The sequence below is a fragment of the Vipera ursinii genome, assembly GCF_947247035.1.
Source record: "Vipera ursinii genome assembly, chromosome: 3".
Lineage (NCBI taxonomy): Eukaryota > Metazoa > Chordata > Lepidosauria > Squamata > Viperidae > Vipera > Vipera ursinii.
In genome coordinates, this window is record NC_139516.1 from 103496380 (window position 1) to 103522522 (window position 26143).

At 43.2% G+C, this 26143-nt stretch overlaps 1 protein-coding gene across 1 annotated transcript in view; it reads right to left on the bottom strand.

Moving 5' to 3' along the window:
• PLA2G4A (phospholipase A2 group IVA) overlaps positions 1-16767 on the bottom strand; it is a 183711-nt gene extending 166944 nt beyond the window's left edge. The window contains exon 1 of the mRNA XM_083358695.1: positions 16692-16767. The gene's annotated coding sequence lies outside the window, so the exon portion shown is untranslated. The remainder of the gene's footprint in view (positions 1-16691) is intronic.
• Between the last annotated feature and the right edge of the window lie 9376 nt (positions 16768-26143).

Consider the following 26143-nt stretch of genomic DNA (forward strand, 5'->3'; position numbering starts at 1 on the left):
ATGTTGAACAGGAGAGGCGAGAGAACCGACCCCTGAGGAACTCCACAAACGAGAGACCTAGGGGCCGATCTCTGCCCCCCTGCCAACACCGACTGCGAACGTCCCAGGAGATAGGAGGAGAACCACCGAAGAACTGTGCCTCCCACTCCCAATCCCCTGAGACGCCGCAGCAAGATACCATGGTCGATGGTATCGAAAGCCGCCGAGAGGTCTAATAGGACTAGGACAGAGGAATATCCCCTGTCCCGAGCCCTCCAGAGATCATTCACCAGAGCGACCAATGCCGTCTCCGTGCTGTACCCGGGCCTGAAACCCGATTGGTAGGGGTCCAGATAATCCGCTTCATCCAGGACCAGAGGGAGCTGATGCGCCACCACACTCTCAACAACCTTCGCAAGAAAGCGAAGGTTGGAGACTGGACGAAAGTTGTTCAATACAGCTGGGTCCAAGGCAGGCTTCTTGAGGAGAGGTCTCACCACCGCCTCCTTCAAGACGGTGGGGAAATAACCCTCACTCAAAGAAGCAGATATAACCGCCTGGAGCCAGCCTCGTGTCCTCTCCCTAGCTGCATAAACCAGCCAGGAAGGGCACGGATCCAACAAACATGTGGAGGAGCTCAGCCTCCCCATAATCCTGTCCACTTCATCAGGGGTCACAGAATCAAACTCTTCCCAGATAACATTGACAAGACCGCCCGTGTCCTGATCGCCTGACTCTACCCAGCTGGAGTCCAAACCGGTCCGAATCCGAGCGATTTTATCCGACAGATGTTGACTAAATTCCTCGGCACGACCCTGCAAGGGATCCTCCCTCACCTCCTGATTAAGAAGTGAGCGAGTCACCCTAAACAGGGCGGCCGGGCGATTATCTGCGGACGCAATGAGGGTAGAGAAGTAATTACACCTCGCCACCCTCATCGCTGCGAGATAAGACCTAATATAGGTTCTTAACCGCAACCGGTCGGGTTCGGATCGGCTCGACCTCCAACAGCTCTCTAGGCCCCGTTTCCGACGCTTCATCTCCCGGAGCTCCGCGGAGAACCATGGAGCTCGCTGGGATCTGCGCCGGGTCAGGGGCCGCAAGGGTACAACCCGGTCAAGTGCCTCAGTGGCTGCCCTTTCCCAGGTTTCCACTAAGGCATCCGCCGAGCTGTGAGCAATGGAGGCAGGTGGGGACCCCAGCGCCGCTTGGAATCTATCAGGATCCATTAAGCGTCTGGGGCGGTACCATCTAATTGGCTCCGTATCCCCACGGCGGGGGGCGGCAAAACGGAAGACCATCCGCAGGAGATGATGATCGGTCCATGACAGGGGCATAATAAATGGAGAGCCCCCACCAAGATCATCCAACCACCGTCTAGATAAAAAAATCAGGTCAAGAGTGTGGCCTCCCTCATGAGTTGGTTCAGAAATTACTTGCGTCAGGTCCATGGCCGTCATGGAAGCCATGAACTCCCGAGCTAGCTCAGATGAGCCTCCCAGGGATGGTAGATTGAAGTCTCCCAAAACTATAAGTTTGGGAAACTCAACCACCAACCCTGAGAGGATATCGAGCAGCTCGGGCAGGGCTGCCGCTGTACGACTAGGTGAAATGTACGTCAGCAGCAAACCCAACTGCGCCCCAGAACCAAATCTCACAAAGAGAGACTCACACCCGACTATCTGAGAAACGGTGGTCTCCCGCGGACATAAGGTCTCCCTAATAATAACCGCCACTCCCCCACCCCTACCTTGAGCTCGTGGCCGGTGCAGCACCCGGAAGCCTGGTGGGCAGAGGTCAACCAAAGGGACCCCACCCTCTGGGCCCAACCAGGTCTCCGTGATGCAGGCCAGGTCCACATGCTCACCCTCAACTAAATCCCTAACGAGGGGAGCTTTGTTAACCACGGACCTGGCATTCAGATACACCAGCCGGAGCTCAGGAGGCTGCACATCCTCGCTCCCGGAACCTCGGGGAAGAAGCAGAGGGTCGGAGCGCCTCACCGCTTGCAAGTAGCGGAGATGGCCCTCCCGGTAGCGATACGGCCCCATGTCTATCCGCCTGCTGCCATTCCCCGTCGTGGGAATTGGTAATCCCACGACCCGCTCGTGAGCTCCGGAGACCGCGACACCCCGTTCTCCCGTCGCGCGGTCAGACCCAAGTCCGGCCTGAACCATGGTTGATTGGCCGCCCCCCAAGGCCAGACAACCCTTATCACCCACCCCGCTCCCTAACCCTATAAAAAATCTAGATAAAAAAATGATCAGAGGCCTTCTATTAACTTTATATTGACGGCCCCTGCCCCTGCCCAGCCATCTCTCAGGGTCCCAAAACTCGGGCCCGTCATCGAGGTTGAAAATGTTTAAGGAGGCGGGTCGCACCCAGGAGAGGGGGGCTCCCCTGAGGGCATACAAATCCGTGCTAGTATATTTCCGCATAAGTCTAGCAAGGCCAGGAAAGGCGTCCCATTAGTGGGAGGATCGAAGCATAAAGACAGATATCTTGGTCCCCACCCAACTTCACTGCCACTCAGTTGGGTGCCCCCAGAGACAGGCCACCCCCCGCCCTCTCACGACGGGTTGCAACTCTGTTCCTGGAGGTGGGCCAGATATCCTCTGGGTAGGCAACCCCATAGAGCTCCCACCTCCATGGGGGCGCAGATGGAAAAAGTCAAGCCATTCTCCCACCGTGGCCGATACCCAGTTGTGTCCCAAAATCCAAGGGGAGAGGGGGAAGGTAGGCAGACAAGATGATAAGTATGTATGTCCATATGTCCGAGGCAAAAAGGGCAAGCAGGCCAAGATAGTGAAGATGGTCCAAATCGCGAACATCGCTGCAAAAGCAGTCCAAAGGCGGTGCGGGAACCACGTCATCCTAGTACCATTATGATGATCCGCGGTCATCTTCTCCGCCACTGAATGGACTGAAGACGCCGTCGCCGCCAAGATGACTAAGTCGCCCTGTCCACCGTCGAGACGGCCCGAGGGCGACATTGCCGCTAAAGAGCAGCCCAAGGCGAGGTAGGGCAACGTGGAAATCCCCCCGCCAGCGAGAGGGCCAAAAGCCGAAAAAGCGCGAGGCCAGCCACCGGCAAACGGGTACACAGTCCAAGAAACGCCGGTGCAGCCGTAAGCAGTCCAAAAGCTGGCCCCCGAAATGTCTCATCAGCTGTTGGGCCGCTAAAGACGGCCAGAACATACCATCTTCGCCGTCACCGCCGAACACGTATTGCCGCCGCTGCCGCCGAGCGCGGGCCGCCGTCGGCGCCAGGCGCGGCCCAAACACCACCGCAACCAGCGCCGGGGACGCCGCCCACGCCATTGCCGCCATCACCATCATTGCCGCCATTACCGCCTTCGTCATCGCCCGAAATCGCCGCCGCCCGAGCAGATTCACCGGCGTCCACCCCGACAACCGGGGCCAGTCCGGGAGCGCCTAGGCGGCCCAAAACGGCCCGAAGTGCAGGAAAAGACGCCGGCGTCAGCCCCGAGCAGCCGCAGACAAACCGGGGAGAAACAGCTGACAAGAAAGAAGACAGCCGCCGTCGGCCCAAGCAGCCGCAAATGGTCCGGAAAGGCAGCCGCAGGAAAAGACAGCCGGGAGACAGCAAGAAGCAGGCGACAAACAGCAGGGCCAGCGGGCGGCCCCAAGCAGCCGTAGATGGTCCGGAAAGGCGGCAGCAGAGAGAACAGCCGGCGGACAGCAGGAAGCAGCCGAAAAACAGCAGGGCCAGCAGACGGGCAGCTCAGCAGATGGAGTAAGTCATTGCCGGCTTCGTCGACCTCCTAGTTGTCTCGCTGCCTAATTCCCCAACCCCTCAATCCCCATACTCAAAAAGCCCAAAGGCTCATGAGGGGCTCCCAAGGGACGCCTAACAGCTGGTGCTTGCGGAGCTCAGCCGAGCACGTCCGCCATCTTGGGTGGGGGAAGTAAAGTTGTATAGTTCTTATAAAGTTGTATAGTTCTTCTGTGTAATTTTGCCACCTCTTCTTAATCTCTCCTTCCTCTGCTAGGTCCCTGCCATTTTGGTCCTTTATCAAGCCCATTTTTGCATTAAACGTTCCCTTCATCTCTCCAATTTTCTTGAAAAGATCTCTGGTCCTCCCTATTCTATTGTTTTCTTCTATTTCTTTGCACTGTTCATTTAAGAAAGCATTCTTATCTCTTCTAGCTATTCTTTGGAATTCTGCATTCAATTGGGCGTATCTTTCTTTTTCTCCCTTGCCTTTCGCTTCCCTCCTTTCCTCAGCTATTTGCAAAGCTTCCTCAAACAGCCATTTTGCTTTCTTGCATTTCTTTGGGATGGTTTTAGTTGCTACCTCTTGTACAATGTTGTAAACCTCTGTCTATAGTTCTTCAGGCACTCTGTCTATCAGATCTAATTCCTTAAATCTATTTGTCACCCCTACTGTATATTCAATAGGGATATGATTTAATTCATACCTGAGTGGCCTAGTGCTTTTCCCTACTTTCTTCAGTTGAAGCCTAAACTTTGCAATAAGAAGATCATGGTCTGAGCCACAGTCAGCTCCTGGTCTTGTTTTTACTGACTGTATAGAGCTTCTCCATCTTTGGCTGCAGAGCATATAGTCAATCTGATTTCTGTGTTGACCGTCTGGTGATGTCCATGTGTAGAGCCGTCTCTTGGTTTGTTGGAAAAGAGTGTTTGCTATGACCATCGTACTCTCTTGACAAAATTCTATCAGCCTGTGCCCTGCTTCATTTTGTACTCCAAGGCCAAACTTGCCTGTTATTCCAGTTACCTTTTGGCTTCCTACTTTAGCATTCCAATCCCCCATGATGACAAGGATATCATTTTTTGGTGTTAGTTCTATAAGGTGCTGTAGGGCTTTATAGAACCGGTCAATTTCATCCTCTTCAGCACTGGTGGTTGGGGCATAGACTTGGACTACTGTGATATTGAATGGTTTGCCTTGGATTCGAACTGAGATCATTCTGTCATTTTGGGGATTGTATCCCAGTATTAATGGGACGCGGTGGCTCAAATGGGACGCGGTGGCTCCGTGGGTTAGGACGCTGAGCTTGTCGATCAGAAGGTCGGCAGTTTGGAGGGTCGAATCCCGAGTGCCGCGTAACAGAGTGACAGAGTTACTCGTCCCAGCTTCTGCCAACCTAGCAGTTCGAAAGCACGTCAAAACGCAAGTAGAAAAATAGGGACCACTCCGGTGGGAAGGTAACAGCGTTCCGTGCGCCTTTGGCGTCTAGTCATGCCGGCCACATGACCACGGAGATGTCCTCGGACAAGCGCTGGCTCTTCGGCTTTGAAACGGAGATGAGCACCGGCCCGTAGAGTCGGAAACGACTAGCACTCGCGTGCGGGGGAACCTTTACCTTTACCTTTATCCCAGTATTGCTTTTCCTACTCTTTTATTGACTATGAAGTCTACTCCATTTCTTCTGAGGGATTTTTGCCCGCAGTAGTATACCTGATGGTCATCTGAATTGAATTCACCCATTCCTGTCCATTTTAGTTCGCTGATACCTAAGATGTCGATGTTCAATCTTGTCATCTCGTTTGACTATGTCCAGCTTTCCTTGATTCATGGATCTTACATTGCAGGTTCCTATGGAGAAAAAATCTTTACAGCATCGGACTTTCCTTTCACCACCAGACACATCCACAACTGATCATCCTTTCAGCTTTGGCCCAGTCGCTTCATTCTTTCTGGTGCTACTAATACTAGCCCTCTGCTCTTCCCCAGTAGCATATTGGACGCCTTCCGACCTGAGGGTCTCATCTTCCAGCGTCATATCGTTTTGCCTTTTGGTACTGTCCATAGGGTTTTCATGGCAAAGATACTGGAGTGGGTTGCCATTTCCTTCTCCAGTGGATCACGTTTTGTCAGAACTCTCTGCTATGACTTTTCCGTCTTGGGTGGCTCTGCACGGCATAGCTCATAGCTTCATTGAATTACGCAAGCCCCTTCGCCACGACAAGGCAGTAATCTATGAAGGGGGTGAGTTTGCTAGTATAATGCTAAACCTTGAAAAAATGAAACAGCAAATGTACTAAACCAGATGTAAATTATTTATAAGATTATATAGCTTGCCATTAGGAATAGCAATAATTACTAGAAGCAACTACAATAACAGAGGATTGGGAATAAAAATTATATGATAATTTCTTTTAATGGACAAGATGGTGTTGAAGGTCAATTTAAGCCTTTCCAGTTTATGATTCTAGGAAATGGTAATTTAAGGTTTGTGGTGCTTGTAACAATTGTTTGTAAGAATCCTCACAAACTATCAACATTCCATGTGTGCTCATTGGTCATAAATGTTCCTTGTGTGAGAGTAAGTTCTCAAAACAATAAAATATCAAAGCTATCTTTTACCAAACCAAGAAACAGCCTGCTGCGCAGCCCCTCCCACTGATTTTGCTATAAATAGGTTTTGCTTTGGATACAACAGCAGTTACTGCAATCCCTTCATAATAGCTTTTCTGAGATTAAACTACTTATTAAAGTTTTTTGGGTATTCATAGGTCTGCTTAACTAGTTCCAAGCTTGACAGTTAATTCCAGTGAATCATTACTCTTGCTAAAATGCAAGAAAACTTAATTTCAAGTTTATAAACCAAAAGGTTTCTCCAACCAAATGTCTTGTCAAATTGTTGACCAGTAAACAGAGCAATACCAGCTTCTTCTACTGTAAGGAGAAAATAAGGCAGAATTAGGGCCAACTATACCAGACCTAGAGAAGCAGGCTGGTTTCCTGGCTAGACAGCATGATGGAATTCCAAAGAGTCTTCAAGCTTTTATAATTTTGCATTTCCTTGAGATGGCAGAATTTGTCATAGAACATTCTGAGATAGGATTCATATTTGGACTTTTGACCAGGGAAACTGCCAGATGGGCAATTCCACTTCTGGAACATTACCTTATTCTAACAATTTATGCTATTATTATGGCAAGGCTCCAACAAAAAATATTATTCTGCCTAGGAAAAGCAGGAATATATTTATAGCCAAGTCTGGGTGGTGTTTTGTTTTGGGGTTGTTGGTTTTTTTGCATATAATGCAAATATTTATGACTGGAGAACAAAAGCCTTACCAAATCCGTAGAGTTCAAAGGATCATTACATAAATAACAGTGCTCACCCATAATACTTAAACATTATAACTGACAGGACTTGCCCAGTCTTTTATTAAAATTGATTTCTCCACCCTACCAGCTGCTATTTATCTAATAATGGGTTATTTATAGTTAACACAGAATTCATACCTAAGATAAAAAGTATTTCTGTACACGACTAACGAGAAAATGAAAATCATGTGTAAATTTAAACAAAACATTGTACTGGTAGGGGAAAGAAGCCATTTTTGTCTTACTTTTATAGTTAAGTTTGATATTTATTTATTTATTATTTGGATTTATATACTGCCCCTCTCCCGAAGGACTTGGGGTGGTGTACAGGGCAATTAAAACACTATATACAACACATAATATATAAAAATTAAAATAAATTAAACCAAGTAGCCCTAAACAATAAAACACGTTCTAAAATTTAAAATTTAAAATCTCAAACCCCAGTCCCTCAGTCCAGGCCGGCAAGTTCAAATAGCCAAGTCAATACTTACACTGTAGTCTATTCTATTTGAAGACACTTCAGTTCCCATTTTGTGCACATGCATCTCACAAGAACAGCGCTTGTACCAACTTTCTGAAAACATGGACCATTAAATAAATGGGGAAATTTGGGAGGCCTCCAAGTTAACAAATGTCCCTTCCCTATGTGTTCTTCTTCAAGTGCATAATAATAATTTATTAAATTTATATGCCACCTGGCTCCCAGCTATTCTAGGGACCATATTTGTCAGTAAATATGGTAATAGTTTTATACTTTCCCACTCCCTCAATGTCTTTTTAAAATGTGTATTGTACTAATACAATTAAATCAAAAATTAAAGAAGCCTGTTTCACCTGGAATATAATATAGGTAGTCCTTGACTTATGACCTCAGTTGGGATCAGAATTCTATTCTTAAGCAAGAATTTCTGCTGCTTACAAGGTAGTTGCTAAGTGAGTCATGCCCAAGTACACAACCTTTTTGCCATTCTTAAATGAATTGCTGTAGTTGTAAAGTGAATCAGGCAGTCATTCTCCCATTGACTTTGCTTGGAGCATCGCAAATGGTGATCAGATTTTGGGATGCTGCAGCCATTAAATGTCTAAGCCACTTTTTCCGTGTCATGGTAACTTAGAATGGTTGAGGACTACCTGTATGTAGCTTAACAGCTTGGCCTATCAGTTGTTGCTGAACTTGCCAAAATGGCCAAAATATTGGCAGATGAAAGTCTACCTGTTATCCAATCAACAATGTCACACACACGCGCACACACACACACACACACATCTATATATCATATTGTAACAAAATCTAACACTTTCAGTGCAGTGCATCTAATGATGAAATACATTTTAAATATTGGTGTGGGGTGCCTACATCATTCTGTGGCTGGAATTACAAAACAATGACTTCAATGGGACTTTCTCCTAATTAATAGCTTTATTACAACAAGAACCAAATTGCTTGTCCTGATGAGCTTGCCCTATGGCACAATAACTCATTCATTACAACAACATCTGTTATTCAGCTACAGTAAATTATCATTGGGGTTTACTAAAAGGCTTTTAATATAGATCTAAATGTTGTATTTTATATGCATATTGTATTGTAAATTTTCAGATTAGGCTTCTTAATGTCTGTATACAATTTTAAATACAAATTTAATTTGTTTGCACTTTTTTTATTAAAGATGAACTAGACATTTAACAATGGCATTTATTATAGAATATTTGTAGGAGATGACCAGGCTGAGCCTGAGGGAGGGATCAAATTTGTCATAAATCACAAGTCCTCATGCACCTACAAGAAATCTAAGTTCAGCCCACCTTGAATGCCTCTCTTATCTCCCAGTCATTTCCCTGATGTTAGATGGTCCAATTCTTGCAGAGAGCTTAAGCTTGCAATAAGTTTTTATACTTGTTTGAACTGCCTGAATTTCCTGATTTCCCCAGCACTTGACATGATTCAGATTTAAGGCTGAAGTGCTAAAATAGATTCTCTAATTGTGGATTAGTACCTCCTGGGACTTTATAAATCATGGTGAAGTGGGAGAGCTTGTTTCTTTAATCTCTGCCACAGCAAATCAGCTAGAATTAGCTTTGCACCTATTTAGCCTTGGCCAGGATGTTTACTATTATCTATTACACAGCCCTATTTGAATACATTTAACATTTACTTTGATGCTTAGAAGGAAGAATAATTTGATGAAATTCAGAATCTGGGGATTTATTTATTTAGCGTATGGCTGGTCACACACAGAATTAAAAGCACTTCATGTTTACAAGTTAGAACAGTTAAAACAATTTTTTTTAAAAAAAGAAGCAATTATAAAACCTAAGAGGAAAACAGAAATAACATTTCAGAGTTTAATGTCGAGTTTGGAGAATCAGTCAGTAGCTCCCGTTGTTACGCAGAGGAAGTCCTTAAAATCTCCTGGGTATCTTCTATTAGTGCATTCCCTCACTATATGTTGGATAGTCTGTCGGGGAGGCCCACAATCACATTGTGCTGGGGAAATCTGTTTTAACATCAAGAGTTCTTTATTTAAAAAGAAAGCATTTACAAAATTGTAAAGAGTGACAGATCTATCTTTTTTCAGGAAAAATTTTCACACAAGGAAATTTTGAAAGATTCTTGCTTAAGATTCATTACTTCTCTTTATCTTTCACCATTAACTATTTCAAGTTAGTGCTCAAGTATTGGGACATACAAGCTGACACAAAAACAGTTTCAAAGTGGAAGTGCAATTACCAAGACTTCTGAGGAATAGATCAGTAATCCATATAAACTGGACATAACCAAACAACTAAAAGTAAGAGTAGATTGCTGTCCAAGCAATAAACTTTTAAGAGGTAACTTGCACTTTACCAAGTTTACTTAATAAGGTAAAATGATTTAATTTAGAAAAACAGAATAAGAGAGTTGGAAGGGACCTTGAAGGTCTTCTAGTCTAATCCCCTTGCTCAGGCAGGAAATCCTGTACCATTTCAGATAAATGATTGTCTAATCTCTTCTTTAAAAACTCCAGTGTTGGAGCACCCACAACCTCTATTAGGAATTTTCTCCTTAGTTCTAGGATGCTTCTCTCCTTGATTAGTTACCATCCATTGCTTCTTGTCCTGATTTCAGGTGCTTTGGAAAATAGGTTGACCCTCCCTTCTTTGTGGCAGCCCCTTAGATTTGGAACACTGCTGTCATGTCACCTCTATTCCTTCTTTTCATTAAACTAAACATACCCAATTCCTGCAACTGTTCTTCATATGCTTTATCCTCCAGTCCCCTAATCATCTTTGTTACTCTTCTCTGTACTCTTCCTAGAGTCTCAATATCTTTTTTATATTGTGGTGACCAAAACTGGGTGCAATCTTCTAAGTGTGATCTTACCAAGGCATTATAAAGTGATACTAACACTTCATGTGATCTTGATTCTATCCCTCTGTTAATACAGTTCAGAACTGTGTTGGCTTTCCTGGCAGCTGCAGCGCACTGCTATCTCATATTTAAGTGATTGTCCAGTAGGACTCCAAGATCCCTCTTACAGTTGCTACTGTTGAACCAGGTACCACCTATACTATACCTGTGCATTTGGTTTTTCTTGACTAAATCTAGAACTTTACTTTTCTCTATGTTTAATTTCATTTTGTTAGATAGGGCCCAGTGTTCAAGTCTGTCAAGATCCTTATGTATTTTAAGCCTATCTTCTGGATTGTTAGCTACTCCTGACAGCTTGGTGTCTGCAAATTTGATGAATATTGAAGACTATTGGCCCTAAGACAGACCTTGGAGTACCTTACTGCACACTTCCCTCTATGTAGATACAGTTCCATTGAGGACTACAGACTCATTTGTGAATCTCACTCATTTGGTATCTTAAGAGTCCTTCAGTTCTACCATTCCCAAGGTATTAGTCATTGCTCAATCAGGCTTGTCCTACTATGTAGATATTTTCTCACTCTATCTCCATGCTCACTACAGCATAATTCCAATAGAAACAAGCAATTAAGGCCAGAAAAAATAATATATTATTGTAGGAATCTACCACAATACACCAACCCTTCCTTGATAGAAAACATTGCTTTGCTTGTCATTGTTTAAAAGAACTATTGCTCTGCTTGCCATTGTTTAAAAGAAACAGTCTCCTCTAAGCAAAAATAATCATCCTGTCTTTTGGACAAGTGACAGAACATGAATGAGCATTCTCTCAGGAAATTGGTTCCCTAAATCTGTATTAGCAGTAGAGAGAGATCAGGTATTCGTAGGGTGTGACCCTTCAACCCTTCTTACATTAAGATTAGCTCCACTGCAAATGTTCTTTCTAAGAGCAACTGTCATCCATTAAAAAATCACTTCTGGATTAACAGCCAGTCAAGGAAGGACTATTTGTAAGGAAAAGCAGACAGGAAGAGAGTTAAATTCTTCCTAACTGTATGCTACATTTTGTTTTCTAGTACTATATCCTCACCCACACAATGTTTTCTGCTGCATGGACAACAAGAATGCAGTTCAACAGCTGTGGCATGAATACTACTTACAATCACTGCTTGAGCCAATGGCATTGATTGTCCAGACAGGCTATCCTTCAGGAAAAGATAATAAAACATCACTAGCCTCATAAGTTAAAAAAACATCCCAGAGGAAGCATTAGCAATCCACTTCCAAATTGGTGCCAAAAAGCTGTGTCCATTCCAACTGCCAAGCTTTCTTCAGAAACATGTTGTATGTAATGTTCATGCAAACTGATCACTGTCCCTGCTTTGCAATACTTGTTGGGAAAAACAAAGCAAAAAGACCTTCCCAAATTCCATCAAATTCTGAAAAGCAAGACGGAATAGTGGTGGCTTCTACCTTTTTTGATCATCCTTCCCTATCTATCACAATAGGTGGGACTACAATGTTACTAGCAACTATCCAATCCTTCTACTGAATAGTTTTGAGACAGAAGTTCTTCCTGCCCCAAACCATCACTGCTTCCTCAGCCTCAACCTATAGATACTGCTTGCTTCTTGGAGCAAATACAGCATATGCAAATAGAGAAAAGTTCTCTTTTGTCCAACATCTGGATTCTCATCTATATGATGCTGAACTGCTAGGGCAAAGTTAAGAAGGGCTGAAGGCTAAGCAAGAACAACTGGCATAACCATGGGAAGAGGAGCTACGGTACTTTCTTCCTTCTCTTCTGAATTCCATCTCCTGGTAACCCCAATACTGGGATGTCTGCCTATTGAATTCAATCTTCATCTGCACCATCCAGAGAGATGGGATAGATAAGGAGATAACTGCCTTCACACTTTGCAACTTAGTCCTTCTTTCTCTTCGATAATGCAGAACAGGAAGAATGGGTTTAGTAGGTACAGCCAAAGAATGGCATGGTAAAAGAAGACAATATCCTGCTCTCTGACCCTCTCCAATTAGGTTGTATGAAGGTTAACCTACAGATAAATGTATTTATTTATATCCCATCTTTATTATTTTTTTAAACTACTCAAAATGTCAATACTCCTTCCTCCTCCTACCTTCCCTCAACAACCCTGTGAGATGAGTTGTGTTGAGACTGCGTGATAGGCCCAAGGTCATTCAGCTGGCTTTCATAGCCAAAACAGAATTAAAACTCCCAAACTCTTGATTATGTGTGGTTGTGTGATTATAATAGCCTTGGAAGTCCTAAATCCACAATAGTCAGAGAACTTGAAAAGCACACAAAAAATTGAAATAACCTCTGCCTTCTTTTCCTTGCATACTAGTTTCTGTATTGTGTTCCCCATGAGTTTTAAGTACCATGCATTTTAAATAGTAAAATTTAGAAAATGATGAGTATTGAGAGAAGAGAAGAAGGAATTATATTCCTTATTTGGAAGGCTGCTCAGCCTGTTAGGTTTAGTATTTGATTACTTCTCCACACTCATAGACTGTTGTTCTTCCTTCAGAATAAAAAGTCTGAATCCTGTGACAACCACCTTACATACACATAGAGAGAAAGAAAGGTATATTCACAATATACACACATATTTTCAGTTCTGACATTTTAAGCCAGGGCAAAAAATGTGGTGTCCATAAATATCTTTTGATGTCTGTGACACAGAATATAAAGATTGGAAGGAATATGGATCATACTGCTAAGCTTGTAAGCCGCCCTGAGTCTTCGGAGAAGGGCGGGATATAAATGTAATAAAAATAAATAAATAAATCATCTAGACCACGGGTCGGCAACCCACGGCTCTGGAGCCGCATGTGGCTCTTTAAGCCATCTCCTGCGGCTCCCAGTTGCCCGGTGCGCGTGCACCTCTCCGAACAGGCAGTGGTGCGCGTGCACCTCTCCGAATGGGCAGTGGCGCCGCCCGTTTGGAGAGGTGCACGCGCACCTCTCCGAACGGGCGGAGGTGTGCACACACCTCTCCGAATGGACAGTGGTGCCGCCCATTTGGAAAGCTGCTGCGGCCCGTTTGCAGAGCTGCCACCTTCCTCCGAAGGCGGTAGCTCTGCAAACGAGCCGCGGCAGCTTTCCAAACCAGCAGCAGCAGGTCTGCAAAGGTGCGTGTGCACCTCTCCAAAGGTTTGGAGGGCTGCACGCGCACCCCTCCAAAGGTTTGGATAGCTGCACATGCACCTCTCCGAACGGGCGAGCTGCCGCGGCCTGTTTGCAACAACTCTGAAGGTGACAACTCTGCAAACGGGCTATGGCAGCTTGCAGACCTACCGCAAGTCTGCAAACAGGTGGTGCCGCCGCCCATTCGGAGAGTGGGAAGGTTTGGAGAGCTGCACGTGCACCTCTCCGAATGGGCAGCGGTTTGGAGGTCCCGGGGGTGGCTGCGGTGGCGCCCGGGCTGAAGGCAGCGCCACAACCCAGCGCCTGTCGCCAGGGAGACCCGTCACCGCGCAGGTGCCTGAAGGCAGCAACTCTGCAAACGGGCTACAGCAGCTTTCCAAACGGGCGGCATCACCACCCGTTCGGAGAGGTGCATGCGTAGCTCTCCAAACCTTTGGAGAAGTGTGCGCGCACCTCTGCCTGTTCGGAGAGGTTCACGCACACCTCTCTGAGTTTGCAAACTGCAGGTCTGCAAACAGGTGGCGCCACCACCCGTTCGGAGAGAGGGAAGGTTTGGAGAGCTGCGCGCGCACCTCTCCGAACAAGCGGCAGTTTGGAGGTCCCGGGGGTGGCTCCGGTGGCGCCCGGGCTGAAGGTGGCGCCGCAACCCAGCACCTGTCACTGCGCAGGTGCCTCCCATTTTGCGCTTGCGTCCACGCACGCGCACTCACTTTTTGCGGCTCCCACTTTTTTGTGTGTGTGATGGAACCGGTTCCGAGTGGCTCTTTTGCTTTTTCAGGTTGCCGACCCCTGATCTAGACCAATTCCTTGTCCATCCATCCACTGAACACCTTCAGTGAAAGACTCTCTCTATCACCACCTGAGGCAATCTATTCCATTGTGGAACAGCTCTTACCACTAGTACATTTTTCCTGATGGCCTATCATAGGGGTGTCAAACTGGAGGCCCGCAGACCGGATGCAACACCCACCCCAGCTCCACAAAGGCAAATTGTGATATGTCACAATACGTCGTGTGACACAATAGAGTTTGACACCCATGTCCTATCACCATTTACCGTCTTACTCAATTTAACCTATCTTCTGGAAGAACCAAACCAATGTTAGCCCATTTTCTACCTGATGGCCCTTTCAGCTATTTTAAGACAGTTACATTACTACAATCTTCTCATCTCCACACTAAACATAACCAATTTAGAAATATCAGCTGGAAAGTTTTTAAGAGTCACCTAGTTTTCCCAGAAATTTTTCCACTGGAGGCAATTTCAAAACTATATGATGCATACTTTCTGTTTGCTATGCCCTGTGGTTTTCTCTCAGGATGTTTTGTATAACTGCAAAATAATTAAGTTGGAACCAGAACCAGCATCTTACAGGCACCTGTAGCCATTAGAAAAGAATGAAGCTTTACGTACAAGTCTGCACAACTGCCCAGTAAAAAAACAAAAGTAAGAAGCTGGCTTGATACAATGGTTCAAATATTGCAGTAGAAATTGGGAGAACGTGAATTCTAGCCCAGTCTCAGAGGTAAAAGCTGGCTAAGGGTCTTTACAGGAGTTGCTTTTTTTCAGCCCAATCCACTTCACAAGTTTACTTTTGTAACAAAATAGAAGGCAGGTTTATGTACAGTATGTTGCCTTAATTGTACAAATTAAGATGGGATATAAATATAATGAGCAGTTTGGGCTAGTGGTTATGGCACCAGATTATAAACCAGAAAATCATGAATTGTAGTCCTGCCTTTGGTATAAAGCCAATTAGTGACTTTAAGCCAATCATTTTCACTCAGCCTTAAAAGGAAGCAATGGCAAACCACTTCTGAAAAACCTTCCGAAAAAGACTGCAGAGCCTGTCCAGGCAGTCACCAAATGTCAAAACTGACTTAAAGACATAAAAGTAAGACTATTAATATATTTTTTAAAAAAAAACCTGTGGAGAAGAAAAGGTAGGGAATCAACCTTTTGGTTTTTTGTGTGTGATCATGCCCATCATGATGACCATTTTGTTAGAACTTCCTTACCCAATTCCAAAGAAGAAGTATTATTATTATTATTATTATTATTATTATTATTATTATTATTTAGCAGACTACAATCTATCTGGTGTTTGACATAACTGTAAGCAGTGTAAGACTTGAATGTATTTGGCTAAAATATAACTCGACCATTTCATACACTACCTTTGTCTAATAACAGATTAATAGCAGTTTTATCAAGATTAGAAAAGACAAGAGAAATATCAGGGTCACAGATAAACTGGGGGGGGAAATAAGTCCTCCACTAATTATGTTGTTAATTCTTGAATAAGCAGGGACAAATATCAACCAATCTACCAATACAAGAAATACATCAGTCCCATGCATAATTCTTACTAATATATTCAACAGAGTTTATTCCCAGATATAAAAAAATTTTAAGGATTCTAACTCTTGTTCCTCTGTTTGCATTTGAACATACGTCTCATCTAATAACATTCCTAAATTTACGCTGGTTCTTCGCCTCCTGATCTTAATATTGCCACATTATCAGTTTCTGCTCAGCGAAAACCTGCCACACCACCCCTCCCCCAAGAATATTTCACGAAAGGCAGTCCCGATAGATGGAAGAATAGCTTGCAATAGTTTGTATTTAGATCGCCTATGGATCTTAGAAACCGAAATCCATATTCCCTAGATCGTCAAACACGTGGGAAACATCTAAGCGCCGAGGAACATTCTCGGTTCCGTAAAAGTCGCAGTCACAAGTCATCAAGCAACTTTTCTTCCCACCCGGTCAAAATATGTTACGCAAATACATTAATATGTCGCAACTCCTCCTAGTACAACCCCTCCCTCTTTCTCCTCCCTTGAAATGAAACGTCCCCCGTTCAGTTTTACAAACAGTCCGACGGCAGCAAGTTGGCAAGACGGGGCAGTTTGATTTTTCAGTCGTGCAAAAGGAGCGCCTTTTGCTTTCTAAGCAACAAGCAAACAGCTTCTCTAGCCCACTAACTAACATGGTAACTCTCTCGGGTCTTCCTAGAAGCTTTTCCACTCTCTCAATCTTTCTCACTATAATGAAGCATGCTAAACATATGGCTTACAACGTGGACGTACGCATCCCACGGTCCAACTAGCTCTGATTCTTCTTTGGATTGTCCTCCGCCCACTCACACGTTCCTCTTTTCGGCTCGGCTGGGCTGAATTTTCATTCGCAACTGGAGCCGAGTGGGCGGAGTTACGGAGTCAGATGGTCCAGGGGTTTAAGGAGGCGCTCAAAGTTGAACTTCGCTTTGCTAACGTCACTCACGCTTGGAATGACGGCTGGTGGTGGATGAAGCGCACGTGGAAAGGGTCGGGAAAGCGATCAGTTGGGACAGTTGCAGGAAAAAGCCGAGCAACTGCACGTAAATTTGCTCCGAAGTTTCTGTTTTCCCTCCGCTGTAGTCAGTGGGATTAGCTTCTATATGAGCATTTGAAGGTACAACCTGTTAGTGCAATAAAACATGGAGCAGCGTTTCCGCAGGGAAAACGTCCTGGGGAAAACACCCCAGTCAGTGGATGATCTGTTACTCCTCATATTTCTTTTCCGTGTCACGAAAGCCGACGGCCGAGACGGTCGTCTAAGGGTCACGTTAAACCAGGTGGGATCGGGCCTTGGATTACTTTTTCTAGCATCTTGTTCCTTTTCCACGCTAGTTGAAAGTCCGGTTCCTCTTTACGTATTTCGAGGTGGTCTAAATTACGCCTATTTGGGGAAAAAGACGAAGGAAAACCAAAACCATTATATTAGACTGAATTCAACTAAATGTAGTGGCTAATGAATTTTTGAACAGGAAAATAAAGCTATACCTTAAAGAACGACATTTTGAAAATTACAATTATTCCTATAGCGTTTTGGTTTTGGTTTTGGAAGTTTGTAGCTTTTCTTTTCATTTTTTACCACAAAGGCAAATGGGGAGAGAGTGAGGAAAAGGGCCTTCACGCACTGACCTAGTTCTGTAATATTAATTTACTGTTATTTAATGTGCTCCCTGTGCTTAAAAGCAAAGGTTCTCCAAGTCCTTAGTCTATCCTCCGAAGTGAGTTTTTCCTATTTTCATGTATTTTTAATCTAGTTTTTACTGTAAATGTAGGAACACCTGTTAGAATATTCATTGACATCTGGGCTACCCCTGCACTGAAGATAAACTGTATATTGTGGACATTGTCTTGGAAAAATGTTACTTAATGAGTATTCTTTCTGTTGTCTGCTCGTGGTCCAGAGCATTACTCTCCCAATGGCTCCTGCTGCATTCATTTCTCCCATACCTTTCCCCCCAATAAAGATAGCAGGAGGGAATTGCTAGGAATTGTGTAATTATTATAAGCATTTCTGCAGCTGGAATTGCAGGAAGCAAGCCTTCGCTGTTGTGGGGTCTGCCCTTTGGAATGAGATCACCCTGAAGTCCATGTGGTGCCCCCACCCTGTTGGCATTGCCATAAAGCCTTGTTGAGATGGATGGGGCCCCTTCTTGGGTATGCCTTTTTATTGTTGTTATCTCCATATAGTGACTGGATCCCATCTTCTTTTGAATTGGATTGGATTACTTTATGCCCAGAGTCAGTTGGAAACTAAATTGAATTAAATTAACGCTATGAATGAAATCTTTATAAGAAAATGTTACCTAGTTTTATGAAATAGTTGGATTGGCAAAAACCTGTTTCTAAATTGATCCATTACTCTTGAGAAAAACGAGGCCTCTGACACTTTTTTATCCAAATATATGAATGATAACCAGTACCTCCATTGGAATTTCAAAGATCAAATTTATAGGGCGGGTTTGGGGTGGGAGGGATTTGGGGATATATTGTAAAATTTTGTTTTTGTAAAACTCTTTAATAAAAAAAAGATCAAATTTATGTCACCTCTGCTAAAACATGAAAAGAAGATTTGAAATCCTCAGTTTACTTGCATTTTTATTAGAACTTCAGCAGCTACCATGTCATTATGTTTAAACCTTTGGAGGAAGAATGAGTATACATAGTTTGAACAAGGCAGGGCTCCCCCACTCCATTCTCTCTCTCTCTCTCTCTCTCTCTCTCTCTCTCTCTCTCTCTCTCTCTCTCTCTCTCTCTCTTGTACTACAGTTACTACGGCTAGGGAAAACAGGATGTGGCTTGAACTGGCTAGCAAGTGATAAGGAAGCAGAATGAATTATATCAGCCTCTGGAACATTCAGCCTTTGTAAAACTTTCACTTTTTAGAACTCCCTAGATTGCAAGCTTGCTGCCTGATTCCATGCATATAAAAAGAGTTTTCATCTTCTGCAGCATAGGTAGAGCTGCTACTTACTCCACCCTTTTCCCTGCCGTGGTATTCAGTAAAGATCTGATTCCAAAAGGTGTAGTCTCCATTGCTTGAAGCCAGAAAACAATTATTTCTCAATAACATAATTTGTTTTTGTATTTGTTTATTTATTAGATTGGTAACCCATTCTTCATTGAGGAGAGGGAGCTCAAGACAGCATATATAGCTCTCTGCCCTATTTGTTTCCCCCAAAATACAACCATCATATTGTGAGATTTAAAAACCCAAAATTTGATACTCACAACTCGAAGACAAGTCTGGTTAACAAAAACAAAGATTTATTGAAAAGAAAATTGAAAATAAAAAAAGGGAGCGTTTGCAAACGCGGCCTCTAAGACTTCCCATATTGGATTGGGTTCAAAGAGCGCGCTGAGCAAGTTTCAAACCAGGCATTTTATACTTTTTCATAATACACGCCACCCCTAAGAAGCTTAAGTCATTCTTTTAAAGTTGTTTCACATCCCTAGAAGATGTTTACTTGTATTTTTCACCTTTTGTGAGTCACTTTGCTTGGGTAGGAAACAGATAACCTCACACATTGGTGTTACAATTGATTAGTATTACATTTTATACAATTTATAAAAGAATAACCTTTATCCTTTAATATGTGTTGGCTGAGAAAGAATGACTGGTCTCAACTGCCCAATGAAGCTTCCAGAGTTGAAAGTGGACTAGGACTTGGTCTCCTTACTCTAGTTTAATCCACATACCATGCAAGTTGTATAAACTTAGCTGTTCTAGTTTTGCAGCCAACTACTGTCAAGCAAACCATTCCTCAGTATTTGTCACACAGACTAACAAAACTTTCTTTGTGCAGTTCATTAAACCAGTGTCATGCAGTGTCATTTCTAGGGAAATCCAGATTCAAGTCTACCTTCAGCCGGGGAAGGTTCTGTGTGAATTTGGCTCAGTCACTCTTTCAGCCCAATCTGTCTCACAGGGTTGTTGTTATTGGAACAGATGTGAGAAAGGAGTGCTAAATGACCACCTTGAGTTCTTGAACAAAAAGTGCAGTTATCAAAAGTTATGATATGTTCATTTTTTATTCTGTATTTGAGTTACCTTTAGTCAGCAGCAGAAAAGAAGAAATCCTAGCAAGATGTCTAAACAGAACATGGACCAAATTTTCTTTCTCTATTTCTCTCTCTCTGGTGTATATTTCACTAAATACTTTTTTTTTAAAAAAGAAAACTAATTATAAAGCAAGAAAAATAAAGTCAAAGAGAAAGCTAAAAATGCAAGAAAGGGGGAAGGAAATAAAAAATGGAAAAGAAAGAAAAAAGATACAAAGAAGTTTCTTTTCAGCAGTTATAAGAACAATCATAAATTTAAGTCTTACTCTATTCTGTCTAATCCAGGGGTCTCCAACCCCCAGTCCATGGACCAGTACCAGGCCGCAGCATGCCAGCAATGGATCCACACAAACAAAGCTCCATCTGCAAGATGCAGGCAGCACACAAAACCATGCCCCCTCCAGTCCATGGAAAAACCTCCACAGAACCAGTCCCTGGTGCCCAAAAGAATGGGGACCTCTGATCTAATCAACATCCTAAACCATAAGTTTATTTTCTTCTGTTTCACATACAAAAAAGACTTTAGGTGTTTCTAGTCAGCAGTAAACATAGATAATGTCTTTTTTCTGATCAAGGAAGTCGATTTAGCCATCAGCAAGTTCCGTCATCTTTACCAATCATTCCTCCATTGGGGAATCTTTCCATATTTGTGCATACAAAAATCTAGCTGTAGTTATCACATGCAAGATTTTGAAAGTTATGAATTTTGGAGAAATTCTATAAAATGGGTAAACTCAACACTTCATAGAAAGCACATATAATTGTTAACAGAGATCTAACCAAACTATGTAAAATACAAAAAAGAGAAGGACAAGACTGCCCATAGACCCATCCCCTGCTTATTTTGGTTCTTGAATACCGAGTGGAGATATACAAGAGGATGAGATGATTGTAGGAGTAAAAATTTAAAAAAATGATTTATTAGAGTTTGTGGATGACATAATGTTAGTTTTGGAAGATCCTTTAAAGGAAAGTGATACATTAATGGGTAAAAGAATTTGGTGCATTAGCAAGTTTTAAGGTTAAACAGAAGATGAAGATGTTAGTAAAAATAAAATACAAGCAGAAGAATTGACTACAGGGACGCGGTGGCTCAGTGGGTTAGGATGCTGAGCTTGTCGATCAGAAGGTCGGCAGTTTGGTGGGTCGAATCCCGAGTGCCGCGTAGCAGAGTGAGCGCCTGTTACTCGTCCCAGCTTCTGCCCACCTAGCAGTTCGAAAGCACGTAAAAATGCAAGTAGAAAAATAGGGACCACTATGGTGGGAAGGTAACAGCGTTCTGTGCGCCTTTGGTGTCTAGTCATGCCGGCCACATGACCACGGAGACATCCTCGGACAAGCGCTGGCTCTTCGGCTTTGAAACAGAGATGAGCACCGGCCCCTGGAGTCAGAAACGACTAGCACGCATGTGCGGGGGAACCTTTACCTTTACCTTTACAATTATTAAAAAGCTTTAAAGTAGATAAAAGAATGTATGCTTTTGAACACTGCCAGACTGAATTTCAAATCTGTACAAATGACATCTAAAATATGCTACATGGTTGCATTGCAAGAGTATATCTGAATATTTTATATAAATGTATGATATAAACCAGCCTTGGATATTCAGAGTACCAGAAAGAAAGAGTTAACACTTCCACTGCAGGCTTTAGGAATCTAGCACTCAAGCCCAGTAGGGATGGTTTTGTCTTGTTCATTTTATTGATTGTATTTTTACTGGCCAATGACTGAAAAAAAAGTTTTTGCCAATACTCAGCAGGCTGGTCCCACTGCAGCCTTACGCAACTTAATTTCTGTGCAAAAAACTGGCCTGAAATTAAGCTGTTTGAAGATGTCAGTGCTGCAAACATTGACATATTTTTGCACTGACAATATAAGAGACAGCCTGTTACTTTAATTGCTTCACTTTGCGGGGGAAATGTCAACCTGAAGTTTTGAGAAGATAAGAAAAGCCCGCGTACAGAATGGGAAGTGAAACTTCATAGTTAAACTAATTGGATAATGTGATTTATGATGTGTAGATAAGGGTGGGGATTGTGTGTGTTACGATGGGTTTGGGGGAGGAGATTTCAGATTCTGGCATCCCTCCATGAGTGCTGATGTTTCATTTCATTATTAAGACTTTTTATTTATTTATTTATTTATTTATTTAATAATATTTCTATACCGCCCTTCTCCCGAAGGACTCAGGGCGGTGAACAGGGCAAGAATAAAAATACAAATTACAAAAGTTAAAACTAGATTAAATAAATGCCCACATACTAAAATACATCTTAAAACCAATAAATAACAATAGCAAACCCCCCCCCAATCCCCTCATCAGGCCAGGCCAGCTTGTTCAAAAAAGTATGTTTTTAGCTCGCGGCGAAAGGAGCGAAGGTCGGGCGCCGTCCGGAGCTCAACCGGTAGCTGGTTCCATAGCTCCGGGGCACCCACAGAGAAGGATCTCCCCCTGGGGGCCACCAGTCGACATTCTCTGACCGATGGCACCCTGAGGAAGCCCTCTCTGTGGGAACGCACAGGGCGGAGGGAAGTCGATGCCGGCAGCATTGTTTTTAGATAAACAATGCCTGTATTTTGTTTGAACTGCCTCATTTATTGGAACCATGACATCATGCCAGAATCTAAATTCTTTCAAGCAACCTGCCATTGAACTTCCGGTGGCTCCGCGGCGACGGAGACAGCCTTCCCGGGCTGCCCGCGGCTCAGCTGTTGTTTTTTCGCCCGAAACAGCGCCGATCAGCTGTTTGGGCGAATTTGAAGCCCCCTCCTCGGGAGAAGAGGAGGGGGTGAGGCCCCAGGTAGGGGTAGAGTTCTCCGGGGCCGCCTGAGCTTGGAGCTTGGGCGGCTGAAGGATTGAACTCCCCCGAAGCCTGGGTTGCTCCCAGCTGGCTGGCGTCTCTGCTCCGGACTTCTTGGAGCAGAGCCAGGCATCTGCGACCACCCCTGCCTGAAGAAAGGACTATGGATTAAAGGAGCAGGCAGAGCGGTACAAGAGGAAAAGGTGAAGAGGATTATTTTATTATACTCTCGAGCTTGATGGACTTTTTAAACTTTAAGTGAAAGTGCGTCACAATTGAAAAGTAAAAGATGGCGGCTAAACCTCCCCCTAAAACTCTTCGGAGTGGTGGATCTTCTCCGGTGCAACAATCATCATTACAGGCGTTGCACCCTCCTGATGTACTGACACCGAAGGACTTACGAGATGCTTTGGATAAACATGCCCAGGTACTTTTGGAGTCAATTAATCAATCAATGGCTGATAAATTTGCACAGATGGAGGAGAAATTGGAGAAACTGGAGGAGAGAATGGAGGAGAGGATGGAACAGAAGCTCAGCGTGATGAAGGTAGACATTTTGTCTTCAGTGCATAAAGTGGCGGAATGTGTGGAAGATTTAGATGAAAAATTGGATGATTTGACTCAAAAGAATGAAATATTAGAAGTTAAAGTACTGGAGAATGAAAATTTAAGAGACAAAATGGAAAGGGAGTTAAGCCTTGCCCAATATTACCAGATGCAGTTTGCTGTTAGAATCAGAGGTTTAAAAGAGAACATTAAGGAAGATTTAAAGCAGCTGGTTTCTGAGGCTTTTGAAGTGGTATTGAATCAGCCAGCATCTGAAATAAGAGCAGCTATGGATAAAGTGTTCCGTGTAAACTCATGGATTGCCAGACAGAGAAAGTTGCCTAGAGATGTGGTGGTTTACTTCACAAAAAGAGAAATCAGAGATGAAGTTATACAAGCTGCCTATGATGCTAAAGTTGTGATTGCTGATCAAGAAGTCCTGGTTTTAAAAGAGATCCCTCCAAAGATTTTGAGGAGAAGGAAGGACTTTACATTTCTTGTGCAAGAGCTCAAGCAACGAGACATAAGGTTCAGATGGGAGATTCCAGACGGGCTGATGGTGATGTATGAAGGCAAAAGGTACCGGTTGATTATTGTGAAGCAAGCGCGTGATTTCTACAATACTGTTTTAAAAGCAACCCCATTAACACTTCTGGAAGCTGCAAAGGGATCTGGAGAAGGAGAAGGAGAACATCAAGAGGATGAAACTGAGGAAAATGGTGCTGGAGGAGATCAAGCTACAACCTCTTTGGATGATCCTAGAGAGCAAAGGGTAACGCGTGCTGCTTTAAAAAGAGCAAAGAAAATAAAAGAACAAGGCCAGCAAAAGTCTTCAGAATCTTCACAACGTACTCATAGCCAAGCAGTGGGAGGAGCACGGCCTAAAGAAGATAGTCCTATCAAAGCAGTGCTATCAAAGCTTTGGGAGGATATGCATGGCAACTAAATTTTTGACTTGGAACGTTAATGGACTAAATTCACCACAGAAAAGAAAGAAGGTTTTTCAATATTTAAAACAATTTAAGATAGATGTTATATGTTTGCAAGAAACGCATATTAGGGCTATGGACCAAAAGTTTTTATTGAACTCAAGACTGGGTACGCATTTTGTTGCCTCTGCAATGAATAAGAAAAATGGAGTGGTTGTTTATATTAAAAGTGCTATAACAGCGGACTTAATTGAAGCAGATAAGCATGGAAGATACGTACTGATAGACTTGTTGCTAGAAGGCAAAAAAACGCTTCTAGTTGGACTGTATGCCCCTAATCAACAACAACAGGCTGACTTTTTTAGTTTACTTTATACAAAGCTTACCCAGTTAGATTATAAATCTTTTATTTTTATGGGGGACTGGAATGGTGTTATGGATGTACAGATGGATAAGGCTGGAGCTTTTAAGCGCATTCCAAGTCATGCTAGACTGCCTAAATCTTTTTTTGAAATGAAGGATGACTTGGAATTGCGAGATATCTGGCGCGAGAGACACTTGCAGGAAAAGGATTATACTTTTTATTCGGATAGACATAAATCTTTTTCGAGGATTGATTTTATTTTGGTGACTAATGACTTTTTTTTGAGGACTAAAAAGGTGAAGATTTGTGCAAGAACTATCTCTGATCATAGTCCAGTGTGGTTAGAGATTGATAAGGAGAAAAGAGACAGGCGCTCGTGGCGCGTAAATGAGAATTTGTTTAGAAATCAGAGAAATGTGGAAGAATGCAAACAGCGGATGAAGGATTTTTTTGAAACTAATATGAACAAAGGTACTTCTATGGACATGGTGTGGGATGCTAGCAAGGCATACATGAGAGGGGTGTTGATATATATGAACAACAAACATAGACGTGCTGTGGAAGCTAGGAGGAAAGAACTGGAGAATGAAATAAAGGAAAAAGAAAAGGCTTTGATTTTGAATTCAGAGGATGTGAAGACTAAGGAGGCTATTAAATTGTTAAGAGGACAATTTGATAAATTAATGGCTGACCAAGTGGCAACCAATCTTCGGCTTGCCAGGCATAACACTTTTTGTAACGCTAACAAACCAGGCAGATGGTTAGCTTATAGATTGAGGAAAAAACAAAGGGCTTCTAATATAGACAAGATTGAGCATAAAGGAAGGGTTGTGTTTCAACAGGACCTTATCAAGGACGCTTTTGTGGATTTTTATTCTAAATTATATGCTAAGGAGAAAATTAATGAAAAAGACATTGATATATATTTGGAAAATGCTAGCATCCCGGTTCTTACGCAAGTACAAAAAGAAGGGATTAATCAACTGATCACAGAAGAAGAAATTTTTATAGCAATTAAGGAATTGAAGGTGGATAAAGCACCAGGTACGGATGGCTTGACTGCGGCCTATTATAAAAATTTACAATTAGAAATGATAAAACCGTTAAAGGAACTGTTCCAGACAATCCAGAGGGGGGGAAAGGTGCCACCGTCTTGGAGAACAGCTTTTATCTCTTTGATTCCGAAGGAAGACCAAGATGCTACTCAAGTTAAAAATTATAGACCGATATCGCTTTTAAACACAGATTACAAGATATTTGCTAAGGTTTTGGCTAATAGACTGATGAGGGTTCTGCAACAGGTGATTCATGGGGATTAAACAGGGTTTATTAGTGGTAGGCAAATGAAAAATAATGTGAGGCATATAGTTGATGTGTTAGAGTTTTTGGAAAGGAACAACCAGATTGCTGCGGTGCTAATTTTTTTAGATGCTGAAAAAGCTTTTGATCAATTGAATTGGAAATTTTTGTTGAAAGTTTTAGATAAAATGGAT